This window comes from Scyliorhinus canicula, chromosome 7 (assembly GCF_902713615.1).
Source record: "Scyliorhinus canicula chromosome 7, sScyCan1.1, whole genome shotgun sequence".
Lineage (NCBI taxonomy): Eukaryota > Metazoa > Chordata > Chondrichthyes > Carcharhiniformes > Scyliorhinidae > Scyliorhinus > Scyliorhinus canicula.
The window spans coordinates 134,912,730-134,928,001 of NC_052152.1; the positions used below are offsets into that span (position 1 = coordinate 134,912,730).

Sequence of the window (15,272 nt, forward strand, 5' to 3'; positions counted from 1 at the left end):
TTCAGAGAGTCGGAGTGAACTCGATGGGCCGAATAACCTCCTGCACGGCAGGGATTCTATGATTGATACCAACATGTGTTCAATACCCCCAATGCCTAACCCCATGCGCAGCAGCGGATATTACAAAACGGGTGGGATTCTGTGATCCTGAGGCTAAGTATTGAAGCCATCGGAAACACCATCGCGTTTCTTGGCAGCGTCAACACGGCCTCCGGAACAGCAATTCTGGCCCCTACGGGGGGCCAGCATGGCACTGGAGCAGTTCACGCCCCTCCAGCTGCTGATCCTGTCGTGAACTGCGCCACAGGATCCATGCATGCACAGTGGCACCGGCGCCAACGTGCACATGCGCAGTGGCTCCCTTCAACACGCCGGCCCCAACGCAACATGGTGCAGGGCTACAGGGGCCGGCGCAGATGAAAGGAGGCCCCCAGCCGGAGAGGCTGGCCTGCCGATTGGTGGGCCCCTAACGCAGGCCAGGCCACATCAGAGGTCCACCCCAGAGTCGGACACCCCCCCCCCCCCCCCCCCCCCCCCGCCAAACAGGGCGCCCCCAGATCCTTCAACGCTGAGGTCCCGCCGGCTGAGAGCAGGTGTGAACGGCGCCGGCGGGACTTGGGTTTTTTATGGCGGCCGCTCGGCCCATCTCGCTCCAAGAATCGACGGGGGGGGGGCCCCGTAGAGCGGCCCATGACCAGCGCCGCACCAACCATGCCAGTGCCAATGGCCGTTGGGGCGGCATGGAGCGATTCATGCCAGTCACGGGGATTCTCCGGCCTGGCCCCGGGCTGAGAGAATCCCGCCCTACAACTATGCATTAAATGTGCAAAGTGAATAATAAAAAATAACAACCGCAAACTAAACCAAACAAACCCTCACCCCCCACCCCCCCGAACACAATTTCACAGCTTAGCCATGCAGGTCAACCCACCCAAAATCCTCAAATGTCGCCAGTCCGTTGGCCATTTAAAAAGTTACTCGCCTCCTCTGGCATATCGAAATAATGTTCTTTTTCATCATGCGTGACCCACAATCGAGCTGGGTACATCATGCCAAACTGTACCTTGCTCCTGAAAAGTCTTGTTGAAACCGCCCCTTCGATTTCCGGTGGCGGCAATGCGGAACTAGGCCGCACATTCGGCAGCTCCCGCTGAGAACGGACTTTGGGGCTCTTTTCAGGGCCCCCAACGGAGCTGTGTCGGCAAATCCTGACGTGGGAAGAGGACAGGAGTCGACACCTACGGTCCTATGGTCCGAACGAGGAGTGGGGTAAGGAGAAAAACGGAGAAAGCACCCGTGAAAAAGCGGGGGAAGGAAGACAAAATGGCGGCCGGCAGAGACCATGAGGACTGGAGGCAGTGGGCTCAGGAGCAGCAGGCGATTCTGCTGCGCTGCTTCCAGGAGCTTAAGTTGGAGCTGCTGGAGTCGTTGAAGGTAACCACCAGGGAGCTGATGGAGACCCAGACAGCCCAGGGGGCTGCTGATCCGGGAGCTGCAGAAGCAGGCCTCCGAAAGGGAGGATGAGGCCGTGGCCATCGCGGGGAAGGTGGAGATGCACGAGGCGCTCCATAAAAGATGGCAGGAGCGTTCGAGGAGCTGGACAACCGGTCGAGGAGGAAGAATTTGCGGATCCTGGGCCTCATGGAGGGGTCGGACTTGGCGGCCTATGTGGCGGTTATGTTAAACTCGCTGATGGGGGCTGGGTCCTTCCAGGGGCCCCTGGAGTTAGAGGGGGCCCACAGAATTCTGGCTATGAGGCCCAAGCCGAACAAGCCGCCCCGGGCGGTGTTGGTGCGGTTTCATCGGTTCGTGGATCGTGAGTGTGTGCTCCGGTGGGCCAAGAAGGAGCGGAGCAGCAAGTGGGAGAACACGGAGGTGCGGATCTTCCAGGACTGGAGTGCGGAGGTGGCGAGGCGGAGGGCCGGGTTTAACCGGACGAAAGCGGTGCTCCATAGACAGAGTGTGAAGTTCGGCATGTTGCAGCCGGCGCGTCTGTGGGTCACCTATAAGGATCGGCACCATTATTTTGAGTTCCCGGAGGGGGTGTGGGCCTTTGTGCAGGCCGAGAAATTGGACTCAAACTGAGGGTCTAAGATGGGGGATGCTGTATAATACTGTATTTGTATTTGCTTGGTTTAATGTAGGATGTGGATTGGCCTTAGGGTGGGTGTGGTGATGTCGATTTGTCTTTTCTGTATGGGTTTTTCTGTATGGGTCTGGTGGACGGGTTCGGGCAGTGGGGTAAACGGGGAGCTGGTGGGGGGGACTGACTATGGGAGTTGCCCTAGAGGAGGCGAGGCGAAAGCGTGGGCTTTCTGCGCTGGGAGATGGTGGGGTGAGGTCGGGGCTGAAAAGCGCGGGTCGTTGCTGGCTGTTTTCTTTTCCCGCGCAAGAGCGGGGGGGGGAGGAGGAGGACCCGTTGACGGGCACGATGGAGGAGGGGTAGTCCCACGTGGGGAGGAGTCGGAGGTAGGGCGGGAGTCGCCGGGGTCAGCAGAAGTTAACTGGTTCACAGGAGTGCTATGGAGGGAGGGGCGCGGCTAGGAGGGGTCCTAGCCGGGGGGGGGGGGGGGGGGGGGGGCGGGTACCGGCTTGCTGCTGAAACGGTCAGGAAGGAGCTGGAGGATGCAGGGGGTGCTGGAGGGAGGGGGGGCAGTTGCCGCCGTGGGAAACTGGCAGAGCGGGGGACGCTGGCCGGTGGTGGGCAAGGGATGGGGTATGGCTAATCGGCAGGGGAGGGGGGCAGGGAGCTCTCTGATCCAGCTGATAACCTGGAATGTGAGGGGGCTGAATGGGCCGGTCAAACGGGCCCGGGTATTTGCGCACCTGAAGGGGCTGAAGGCGGATTTGGCCATGCTCCAGGAGACACACCTGAGAGTGGTGGACCAGGTTCGGCTGAGGAAGGGATGGGTGGGCCAAGTATTTCACTCAGGGCTGGACGAGAAGAGTAGGGGGGTGGCGATCCTGGTGGGAAAGAAGGTGTCGTTTGAGGCGTTAAATGTGGTGGCTGACAGTGGCGGGAGATATGTGATGGTGAGTGGTAAGCTGCAGGGGGGAGCGGGTGGGTGCTGGTGAATGTTTACGCCCCAAATTGGGACGATGCGGGGTTTATGCAGCGTATGTTGGGCCGCATTCCGGACCTGGAGGTGGGGGGCCTGATCATGGGGGGGGGGACTTCAACACGGTACTGGATCCCCCATTGGATCGATCCAAGTCCCGGACGGGTAGGAGGCCGGCGGCGGCGGCTTAGGTGTTGAGGGGATTTATGGACCAGATGGGGGGGGTGGATCCCTGGAGGTTTGCAAGGCCAAGGGCCAGGGTAGTACTCGTTTTTCTCCCACGTACATAAGGCCTACTCGAGGATTGATTTTTTTTGTCCTGAGCAGGGGGTTGGATTCGAGGGTGGAGGATGTGGAATACTCCGCCATTGCCATTTCAGATCATGCCCAACACTGGGTGGACCTCGGGCTGGGGGAAGAGAGGGACCAACGTCCGCTCTGGCGCTTGTAGGTGGGGCTGCTGGCAGATGAGGAGGTGGCCGAGAGGGATCGGGGGTGTATCGAGAGGTACCTTGAGGCCAATGACAACGGGGAGGTCCGAGTGGGGACGATCTGGGAGGCATTGAAGGCGGTGATGAGGGAGGAATTGATCTCCATCCGAACCCATAGGGAGAGGGGGGAGCAGAGGGAGAGGGAGAGACTGATAGGGGAGATGGTGCGGGTGGATAGGAGATATGCGGAGGCTCCAGAGGAGGGATTGCTGGGGGGGGGAGGCATAGCCTTCAGGCCAGATTTGACCTATTGACTACCAGAAAGGCGGAAGCTCAGTGGAGGAAAGCACAGGGGGCGGTGTATGAATATGGGGAGAAGGCGAGCAGGATGCTGGCACACCAGCTCCGAAAGCGGGACGCGGCCAGGGAGATTGGGGGAGTGACGGATAAGGCTGGGAAGGTGGTGCGGAGGGGAGTCGATGTTAATGGGGTCTTCAGAGACTTCTATGGGGAACTGTACCGGTCGGAAACCCCGGTGGAGAGGGGTGGAATGGGGTCCTTCTTGGACAAGCTGCGATTCCCGAGGGTGGAGGAGGAGCAGGTGGAGGGACTGGGGGCGCCGATCGAGCTGGAGGAGGTGGCCAAAGGGATATGGAGCATTCAGTCGGGGAAGGCGCCGGGGCCGGACGGGTTTCCGGCGGAATTTTATAAAAGGTATTTGGACCTGTTGGGCCCCCCGTTGGTCTGGACCTTTAACGAGGCAAGGGAGGGGGGGGGCTTTGCCCCCAACTATGTCACGGGCGCTGATTTCCTTGATCCTGAAGCAGGACAAAGACCCTCTGCAGTGCGGGACATATAGGCCGATTTCGCTGCTAAACGCCGACGCTAAGCTGCTGGCAAAGATCCTGGCCACTAGAATAGAGGACTATGTGCCCGGGGTCATTCATGAGGACCAGACGGGGTTTGTGAAGGGAAGGCAGTTGAATACGAACGTGCGAAGGCTCCTCAATGTCATTATGATGCCGGCCATGGAAGGGTAGGCGGAGATAGTGGTGGCATTGGATGCGGAGAAGGCCTTTGATAGGGTTGAGTGGGAGTATTTGTGGGAGGTGTTGGAGAGGTTTGGGTTTGGGGAGGGGTTTATCCGGTGGGTGAGGCTGCTCTACGAGGCCCCGATGGCGAGTGTAGCCACAAATAGGAGGAGGTCGGAGTACTTTTGGCTGTACCGGGGGACGAGACAGGGGTGATTGAGCCCCAGGCCATGGCATTGAGGGAGTCAGGGAACTGGAGGAGCCTGGTGCGGGAGGAGCATCGAGTGTCGCTGTATGCGGACGACCTGTTGCTGTATGTGGCGGACCCAGTGTGGGGGGATGCCGGAGGTGATGAGGATTCTTAGTGAATTCGGTGGTTTCTCTGGGTATATGTTGAACCTGGGCAAGAGTGAGTTGTTTGTGGTGCATCCGGGGGATCAAGAGGAGGGGATTGGTAGGCTCCCACTGAAGCAGGGAGGGAAGAGCTTCAGGTACCTAGGGGTTCAGGTGGCTGGAGACGGCATAGGGGAGAAGTGGGGGGCTCGATGGAGGCCCCGATATGGGGGAAACCATCGGTTTGTCCCAGGGAGCATTGATGGCGAATTTCTGGGCTGGCACAGGGTAGGGGTTAGGAGGTTGAGGGACCTGTTTGTGGAGGGGAGGTTCACGAGCTGGGGGGAGTTAGAGGGGAAGTTTGGGCTACCCCCGGGGAACATGTTTAGGTACATGCAGGTGAGGACGTTTGCCAGGCAGCAGGTGGAGGGGTTCCACTTGCTGCCCCCACGAGGGGGGCGGGATCGGTTGCTCTCGGGGGTGTGGGTTGGAGGAGGGCGGATTTCGGACATATACCGGGTGATGCAGGTGGTAGACGAGGCCTCGGTGGAGGAACTGAAGGGTAAATGGGGAGAGGAGCTGGGTGAGGAGATTGAGGAGGGGACGTGGGCGGATGCCCTGGAGAGAGTGAATACCTCCTCTTCCTGTGCGAGGCTTAGCCTCATACAGTTATAGGTGCTGCATAGGGCCCACATGACTAGGATGAGGATGAGTAGGTTTTTCGGGGACGAGGACAGGTGTGCTAGGTGCTCGGGGAGCCCAGCGACCACGCCCATATGTTTTGGGGGTGCCCAGCGCTGGGGGAGTTTTGGAAGGGGGTAGCAAGGACGGTGTCGAGGGTGGTGGGATCCAGGGTCAAGCCAGGCTGGGGACTCGCAATTTTTGTGGTTGCAGTGGAGCTGGGAGTGCAGGAGGTGAAAGAGGCCGGTGTTCTGGCCTTTGCGTCCCTAGTAACCTGGCGGAGGATCTTGCTCCAATGGAAGGATGCGAGGCCCCCAAGCGTGGAGGCCTGGATCAATGATATGGCGGGGTTCATTAAATTAGAGAAGGTGAAATTTGCCCTGAGGGGATCAGTACAAGGGTTCTTTAGGCAGTGACAGCCTTTCCTGGACTTCCTGGCGGAACGGTAGGGAAATAGACCAGCAGCAGCAGCAACCCGGGGGGGGGGGGGGGGTTGGGGGTTGGATCGGTGGGAGGGAGAACTGTGTACATGGGTTTGTGGGATGTGGCGGGTGTTATCTCTTTCCCTTTTGCTGTTTGGCTGTTCTTTTGTTTTTTTCTTTTGTTAGTAGTTGCTTTTGAAGTTGGGTGGGTATTGTTCTTGGGGTGTTACCGCGGTTGTTTTGTTAATAGAGTTGAGATGTTTATATTTTGTAAAAATTTCAATAAAAATTATTAAGAAAAAAAAAGAAACCGCCCCTTCACTTTGTCAGCTCTGCCCCCAAACCTCAGTAGATATGGACAGTATGGCCTTCCCAGCCACATTCACAAGTCTCCTTTGCACACCTCAGAATCCTTTCCTTGTCTAAATGCCGATGGAGCCATATGACGACTCCCTGTGGCAAGGGACCCAGTCCACTTCAGGAGGGCAGTTCAAGACTGCCCCCCCCGCCAGCATCTCGAACATCCTGGTCACGTATTCTGTGGTTCTCGTTCCCTCAATGCCCTCGAGCAGCCCCACAATCTTCACATTCTGCCTCCTACAGCAGTTCTCCAGGTCATTGACCTTATCCTTTAACCTTTTTTTAAAATATTTGTATTCAAGCCAAAATATAAATATACAAAACATCAAATCAACAAGCAAAGAGCAACAAGGGGCAATCACGTCAACCCCCCCAACAACCCTTCTGACACCGACCCCCAAACACCGTTCTCGCCGGCCAGATATTCCGTTAGTCTGGTGGTGGTGTTGGCTCTTGAGGGTGTGGGGGCAGTGTAGGCAGAATTTGAGGTTAGAGGGCATGTCATTGTGGGAAACCCCGTACCCACTGCCCCCCCCCCCCAAAGCCACCCACTCACTGACCCCTCAATCCTCCTTGAAGAAATCAATGAACGGTTTCCACCTCTGAGTGAGCCCTTCCACCGATACCTGCAGAATGCCCTTGATCTTCTCCAACAGCAGGAATTCTGCCAGTTCACTCACCCACAGCCCTGCCCTCAACAGTTCCGACTCCTTCCAACACAACAAAATCTGTTTCCAGGCTATCGGGGAGACAAAGGCCAATTCATCAGCCTCTTTCTCTCTCTCTTTCTTTCTCCCCGACCTCCCCCCCCCCCCCCCCCCCCCCCCCGCCGTACTCCGGGTCTCCCAACACCGCTAACTCTGGACTCAGGGCCAGCCTCGGCCTCAGAACCTCAGATTAACATCCCAGAACCCCCTCAGTCTTGGACACGCCCAAAACATGTGGACGTGATTTGTAGGCCACCCATGCACCGTCCTGATGACCATCCACCCTTCAAAAAAACTTGCTCATCGGATCACTCTTTAGACATGATGAGGCTTAACGCCGCACATGACGAGGACACATTCACCCTCTGCAAAGCCTCAGCCCATGTCCCAGCTCCTCTCCCAACTGCTCCTCCCACTTGCACTTAACATCTCCCACTCGGTGCCCTCCCACTCCATCGGTTGCTTGTAAACATCCAAAACCTTCCCCTCCCCTAATTTGTCCTCTGACAGAAGCTTAACTTGTTGCACTGGAGGCCTCACCCTGGGAAAGATGGCTCCTCTCGCCTCACAAAATCCCAAACCTGCAGGTACCCAAAACAATTCCTCCAGCCCCTCAAATCTGACCCTATAAACAAGTCCACCATCGGAACCTCGCATCAGTCTCACTGGCACAAATCTATGGTTGTCACAAATAGGCACCCACAATGACATGCCCTCTAACCTCAAATTCTGCCTACACTGCCCCCACACCCTCAGGAGCCGACACCACCACCAGACTAATGGAATATCTGGCCGGCGAGAACAGCAGAGGCGCCAACAACAAAGCCCTCCAGCATGTTCCCCGACACGATGCCACCTCCAGCGGTCCTCAAACCAACCTCCATGACCCATTTCTTCACCATCGCAATGTTTGCAGCCCAGTAATAATTCATCAAATTTGGCAATGCCAGCCCCCCCCCCCCCCCCCCCCCGACCCCCTCCAGAAAAGCCACCCGCACCCTCGGGCCTTCCCTGCCCACACATCCCGAGATCATCCCAAGAACAACCTAGGGACAAAGATGGGGAGGTTCTGAAAAACAGAACAGAAATCTAGGCAGCACTTTCATTAAACCGGTCTGCATCCGCCCAGCGGGCGACAACGGCAAAACATCCCACCTCCTAAGATTCTCCTTCATCCACTCCACCAATCGAGCCAAATTCAACCTAGGCAGCTGGGCCCAACTCCACGCCACCTGGATACATCACCACACTGAATGACAACTCCCCTAATCTCCTTTCCTGCCCTGTAACATTGATGGGGAACACCTCACTCTTTCCCATATTCAATTTATACCCCAAAAACCGGCCAAATTCCCTCAAAATCTTCATGATCCCCCCCAATGCAACCAAAACATATAATAGCAGAACATCTGCGTACAATGAAATCCCAATGCTTGAACCCCCTCCCCCACGCTCAATTCCTCGATGCACTAAGCACCATTGCCAATGGCTCCATCACCAAGGTCAAAAGCAGCGGGGAGAGTGGGCACCCCCGTCTCGACCCTGCATGGGTTTCCCCCGGTTTCCTACCACAGTCCAAAGAAGTGCAGGTTAGGTGGATTGGCCATGTTACAATCGCCCCTTAGTGTCCAAAAAGTTTGGTGGATTTGCTGGGTTACGGGGATGGGGTGGATGCGTGGGCTTGAGTAGATGCTCTTTCCAAGGGCCGGTGCAGACTCGATGAGCCGAATGGCCTCCTTCTGCACTGTAAATTCTATGATTCTGAGAGATGCAGTCATTTACTGCTATTTCTATGCAACATCAAAGGGATTTCGATCATGTTTCCGTGGTACGCTTCTCTGAGCAAAGCAGTTGACGGTGAGCACAGATTTTGCATCCACCCACTGAAGAGCTGTGTATTTGAGGTTTCCTGCTTCAGCAAGCAATCAAAGCGAGATCAAAGTTACAGAAAATGGGGGGCAAATTTACGTTTCCAGAAATTTCCGCCTCGGGAGAAAGTGTCCTGCATGTGCAGATTTTCGTTCCGGGGGGGGGGGGGGGGGGGGGGGATTGATGTGTGAGGTGGCAGGTGCTACCTGGCCTGCCGCTCCTAAAATAAAGTTTGGGTGTAGATTCAAAGGGCACCAAGTGTGGAGATGGGCTGTTTAAGAGGGATCTACCTCTGTGCTCTGGGACTTGGCCCTGGTTGTAAGCAAAGCGGTAAAACAAAAACAGCTCACACCCTCTCACCCCCTACACACTTCCCATGCCCATCCATGCCAACTCCAACCACCTCATGTCTCCAACCATGGCCCCTCACACCCTCTGCCAATATATGCCCGTCTACCCACACACACAGCCACTCCTACACTCCATGCCAACCAATGTCCCTTGACACTTCTGCCATGGTCCTTTATAGTCCCTATGCCAACTCATACTAACCCTGACTCTCCCACTCATTAGCCTTTGGCCTTCCACCTTTCATAGCAACTCATCCACCATGGGCAAACATCAGGATCCATGGTGATATTAAATACCTACTTGTCCTACGTGGTAGACGTTGCAGGTTTGGAAGGTGCTGTTGAAGCGACAGTTGGTAAGTTGCAGCAGTGCAGTTTGAAGTTGGTAGACATTGCTGCTACTGTGCAATGTGGTGGAGTAAATGTTGATGGTGCTGGAAGGGGTGTCAGTCAAGCCGGCTGCTTTGTCCTCGATGGCGTCAAGCTTCTTGAGTGTTGTTGGAGCTGCACTCATCCAGGCAAGTGAAGAGTATTCCATTACACTCTTGACTTGTGCCTTGTAGAAGGTGGACAGACTTTGGGGAGTCCACAAAATTCCCATCCTCTGACTTGCACTTGTAGCCATAGGATTTATATGGCTAGTCCAGTTCAGTTTCTGGCCTTTTGGCTGGTCTGCAGCAACCTCACAGCAGACCCCACCGCAGTGGAGCCAGAATGTCCTGGCCACAGTCACAGGACAAAGGGCTGATCATTTATGACTGAGAAGAGGAAAAATGTCTTCATTCCAAGTGATGCAAATCTTTGAAATTCTCTATGCTCCATCTCTAAGACTGAGATGTACAGGTTTCTCAGTTAATCAAGGGATATGTGAGGCAGGCAGCAAAATGGAGTTGAGGCTGATGGGCAGCCATGATTACTCTGAATGGTGAACCAGGGTCAAATGTCCATTTGGTCCACTGCTCCCAATTCCTACATTCCAGCTATCGATATGAAAGGAGGTGTGGGAAATGGAACTCCAGAATAATCTTGCAGGAAGGATTAAGGGTACCTGATGCAGGGGAGGTCACAACTTTCCTTGTGAGGCCTGGAACAGCATTTCTGCTCCTCTTGGCCCCGCAACAGAGAGTAAACTACCACTGTTTGGGCCTCCCATCTCCCTGGAATCTCCCGAATCCTCTCAGCTGGTGTAAAAGTTGCAGTAATTTCCTCGTTCTGGCCCGAGTTAAAATGGCAGTCAGACCCGATGACATAATTGGACACAGATCTACATATTTAAAGAAAAAACACTCTGGTGATACTTGAGCAGTTTTCTAATGGCTCAGTTACCCAGGACATTTTAACCACTCTTCTGCTCGATTTCCATTAGGTAGGTTACAGTTAAAATTGTTGGCAACCCTGATCACCTCCCAGCTTTTCAGGGAAAATGTTAGTGGCGTTTTTCTTATTTTATGCATGAAGGATTATATAATTTAGTTTTATGCTGCTCAATCATTGTTCTACTTTAATTAAACCATTTGTTCGTTCATACCAGAAATTTCACTTTGCTATAAGTACATACTCTGTCCACTTTTCAAAGTGAGATGACTCACAGTAAAGTGGTGCACAGTTTACTGAGTAAAGTTCTCTTTTGCGATCGCTTGTTTTCACTATCACTTGGATATTGGGAAGACAAAAGCATGCTCCAAATAATAAGGGAATATGAAGTCCATTGACAGAAGTGATGGCTGAAGCTGTACAAGGGAAAATAGATACATCTCGCATAATATGGATCCCCGCTTTTCAAGGGTGATATGTTTTGGTTTCTTTACCCTCCCCTTGTATCTTAATCTCAAGGTAACATTAGAAAAGTCCAATTTCAGCAAGCTTCACCTGTTGTATCCTCTACTGATCTGACAACATAGTTCAGCACTCTGCTGGGTTAGATTTTATTTTACTTGTTCATGGGTTGTGGAAGTCGCTGGCTAGTTCAGCATTTATTGTCCATCCTTATTTGCCCTTGTTGAAAAATGAAAATCGCTTATTGTCACGAGTAGGCTTCAATGAAGTTACAGTGAAAAGCCCCTAGTTGCCACATTCCGGCGCAGAGGGCATTTAAGAGTCAACCACATTGTTGGAGTCACATGTGGGCTTGACTAGGTTAAGGACGACATTTCCTTCCCTAAAGGGCATTCGGTGAACCAGAGAGGTTGTACGACAATCAGCAATCGTTTTATGGTCATCATTGGAGTTTTAATTCCAGCTTTTTATTGAATTCAAAATGGCCATGGTGGGATTTGAACAAGGGTCCCCAAAGCATTACCTTGGGTGTCTAGAATACTAGCCCAGTGACAATGCCACTAGCCGCACCTCCCCACAAATTGTTAATTGCAGCTTCACCAAGACTGACAGAGCAAGAGTGGAATTCAACATTGTTTTATTTCTGTTCCACCTTTAGCTATCTCTACACCATTCATGAGCATATATGTCATGTTACAGTTTACAGTAGTATATTCTACACTATTCCATTTCAGGAACAGATTTTGGAGGGGAAAAACAGAATAGGATTAAGAGATAGAACATAGAACAGCACAGAACAGGCCCTTCGGCCCTCAATGTTGTGCCGAGCCATGATCACCCTACTCAAACCCACGTATCCACCCTATACCCGTAACCCAACAACCCCCCCCTTAACCTTACTTTTTATTAGGACACTACGGGCAATTTAGCATGGCCAATCCACCTAACCCGCACATCTTTGGACTGTGGGAGGAAACCGGAGCACCCGGAGGAAACCCACGCACACAGGGGGAGGACGTGCAGACTCCACACAGACAGTGACCCAGCCGGGAATCGAACCTGGGACCCTGGAGCTGTGAAGCATTTATGCTAACCACCATGCTACCCTGCTGCCCCTGATGTGGGTTGAAAAAGGGGAGGGTGTAAATAAGTTGCAGTCTGAGGATAAAGAAAACATCAGGGCCTGATTTTTTGTGTGGTGGTGGGAAAACACGAGTTGTGCATTTCTGCAGCTTCTGAAATGCGCACCTGACTTTCCGTGGGATCAAGTTTGCAAGCTGCGATGGAAGTGTGGAGGCGGATTGAATCACAGACATGGCAGCCCAAATTGCAACATCCTTTAAAAGCCCCCTGAACCTCCCCCATGCACCCCCAGACTGCTAATGCTACCTCCAATCCCCCTTATCCATGTACCCTTCATAGGTGTTACATTATGTACATTCCTCAGGAGCCACGCAAAAGTCATAAAAATTATTTTACATGCGGGGTTTAAAACATTAAATTTTTGGCAATCTAATAAAAGTCTCATTCAATAATCTGACAAAAATAAACTTGGGTAACAATTATTATGTGGTAACCATGTACTCAGAAACAACAATCCTGCCTATGTTATTACATTGTCATTCCCTTGGATAGCTGTGTCAACAGACTAAGCTGAGAACTACATCAGCTTTTAGGACTCACCCAAGCAATCCTGCTCGGCTGGTGATCAGCAGCACCACCCACAGCTGCAGACTGGCTGGCAGAGCTGACGGAATTTCTCCACCTGGAGAAGATCACATATACCATCCGAGGGTCGGATGAGGGCTTCCTCAAAGCGTGGGGACAATTCGTCGGCCTGTTCCAAGACCTGTTGGAGGCCAACAGTGACTAGAGGAAAAAATGAGAGATGGGAGGGGACAGACAGGAATACACAACTCTGGGAGAAGGGAAGGGGAAGGAAGAGAGGAGGAAACTCGGGGGAACTGAGGGGAGCAGCATGTAAGGAGGAGGAGGGGGCAGAAGGCATCCCCTAAACCGCAACGGCAGATACATTAGAAAGCACAAAGGGGGAAAGGGGAGATTAGGTCAGGGGACTGTACACCTTGGTAGGTTCATCATTATATTGACCACAATGGTGTATTACAGTACTTTTTCCAATGTAGAAAGCAGCATAGTGCATTCAAAAAAGTGTTGGTAAATTTTCCTTGCCAAGTTTTATATTGGAATTTAAAACATAAGGATGGTTCTGACTTTGGGAAAAAATCATTCCCCTGTTTTTGAAGGATAAAAGAAATGTAAGCATCTGCTAACCTCCAGTCTATCTACTTTGATATGGAAATTACACCCATGTTCAATTTCAGACATTTTGCTGCTTTCTACATTGGAAAAAGTACTTTAATACACCATTGTGGTCAATATAATGATGAACCTACCTTTTCAGGGCGGAGCCCTTTGATGACATCTAACAGTGACATTTGAAGTTGTCAAAACATTGTTCTTGCCTAAAATTCCAAAGAGGTGTTTTTTTTAAACGAGTTTACAAAACCTACACCGATACATGCGGGAGGAAATACAATTTCCTGTGGTCCTTACAGTGGAGACACACCGCAGAAGAGGTGCATGTGCGTTTTGCACCTACAGCTTTCCCAACCTGTGAAAAGGCTCACGCACAGAGTCAGGAAGGCACAGGAAAATTGTTTTCTGGCCAAAAAAAGCTGTGCTTTGTGAGCTGATTTCCACATCTATGGGGACGAAAGGCGGGCTCCATGTCTAATAGAATATTCTGTTGGTCACAGGTGCTGGGCAACTGGGTTCTGCGGTTGGAAGTGCTGCAGAAATAGCAATGCTGAAGGGTAAAACTACACTGGGACAAATTTATACGGAAAGAAAACATTACAAACACCGTTATAATGATAAAAGCTAGCACAAAAATAACAAATGGGTGATATTAGAAAGTCAAGTGGTACAAATAGGGAATGGGATTCTCCGACCCCGTGCCAGGTCGGAGAATCGCCGGCGGGCCACGGAAATTGCGCCATGCCGCCCAGACGCTGGCATGCGTTTCTCCGCAGAGTGAAGAATTGGCACCGGCGTGGTTGGCGCCGGTCACAGGCCGCTCTATGCGGCCGGCCCACCGATTCATCGGCCCGAATGGGCCGAGCGGCCGTAAGAAAAGAGCCGAGTCGGTCTAACCTGCTCTGGGCCGGCAGGACATCAGCGTGTAAGGGTCGGGTGGCGGCCTCTGGGGGAGGGGGGGGAGGAGGGTGGTCCAATCCTGGGGCGGCCTGGCCCACGATCGGCCTCTGTGGCTGGGGGCGTCCTTTCTTATCACCGGCCCCTGTTTCGTGCGCCATGTTGGGTCGGGGCCAGCGCGTTGAAGGAGGCCACTGCGCATGCGCACGTTGGCGCCAGTCCCACTGGGCATGTCCTCGTTGACGCCGGTGCAACTGCGCATGCACGGATCTGCGGCGCATAGTTCGTGCCAGGATCTGCAGCTGGAGCGGCGCAAACCGCTCCAGCGCCGTGCTGGCCCCCTGGAGGGGCCAGAATTTGTCATGGGAGCAGCCCGTTCACGCCATCGTAAAACGCAATGACGTTTACAACCTCGTGGACACTCTGCTGTAGGATTGGAGAATCCCGCTCAAGAAGTGCACCAAGATGTCAGCTTTTTAATAAGATGAAGATAGGTATTCTACTAGTTAATCCCTAGGAAATTACACATTGGAAAAATTTTATGAATACAATGTTACTGGGGAATAAAATGTTATTGTCACCAATTTAACGTGGCGAATCCACCTACCCTGCACATCTTTTGTGTTGTGGGGGCGAACTCCACACTGACAGTGACCTGGGGCCGGGATTGAACCCGGGTCCTCGGCGCCCCCATGCCACCCTTAAGACATTTAACATCTTAATAGTATTCAACCATCTATAAGATCTTGATGTCTAGCTCAGATACTGTAAATTCATGATAAAAGTTAATAATCAACTTGACAAGGTACACCTGAGATATTATAACGAATTTCAATATCCTGTGTGTGAAAATTGAGTGTGCACAGCATTTGACTTACTTGTGATGGTTCTCACTGCCAAAATAGCCTGCCACTCTCTGTGTAGGCTCATTGGTGAAGAATAGAACTATGTGGCAGGGTACAGAAAGACTACAATATTTATAAAGTATGATGGTGCAGTGGTTAGCAATGCTGCCTCATGGTGTTGAGGACCCAGGTTGATCCTGGCCCAGGGTCACTGTCCGTGTGGAGTTTGCACAT

General features: G+C 52.8%; 1 long non-coding RNA gene across 1 annotated transcript in view; it reads right to left on the reverse strand.

The window, feature by feature from the left end:
* The window catches only part of LOC119969397, a 34,774-nt gene extending 20,654 nt beyond the window's left edge, over positions 1-14,120 (reverse strand). Inside the window, exon 1 of the long non-coding RNA XR_005461342.1 lies at positions 12,703-14,120. This is a non-coding gene — a long non-coding RNA (uncharacterized LOC119969397). The remainder of the gene's footprint in view (positions 1-12,702) is intronic.
* Between the last annotated feature and the right edge of the window lie 1,152 nt (positions 14,121-15,272).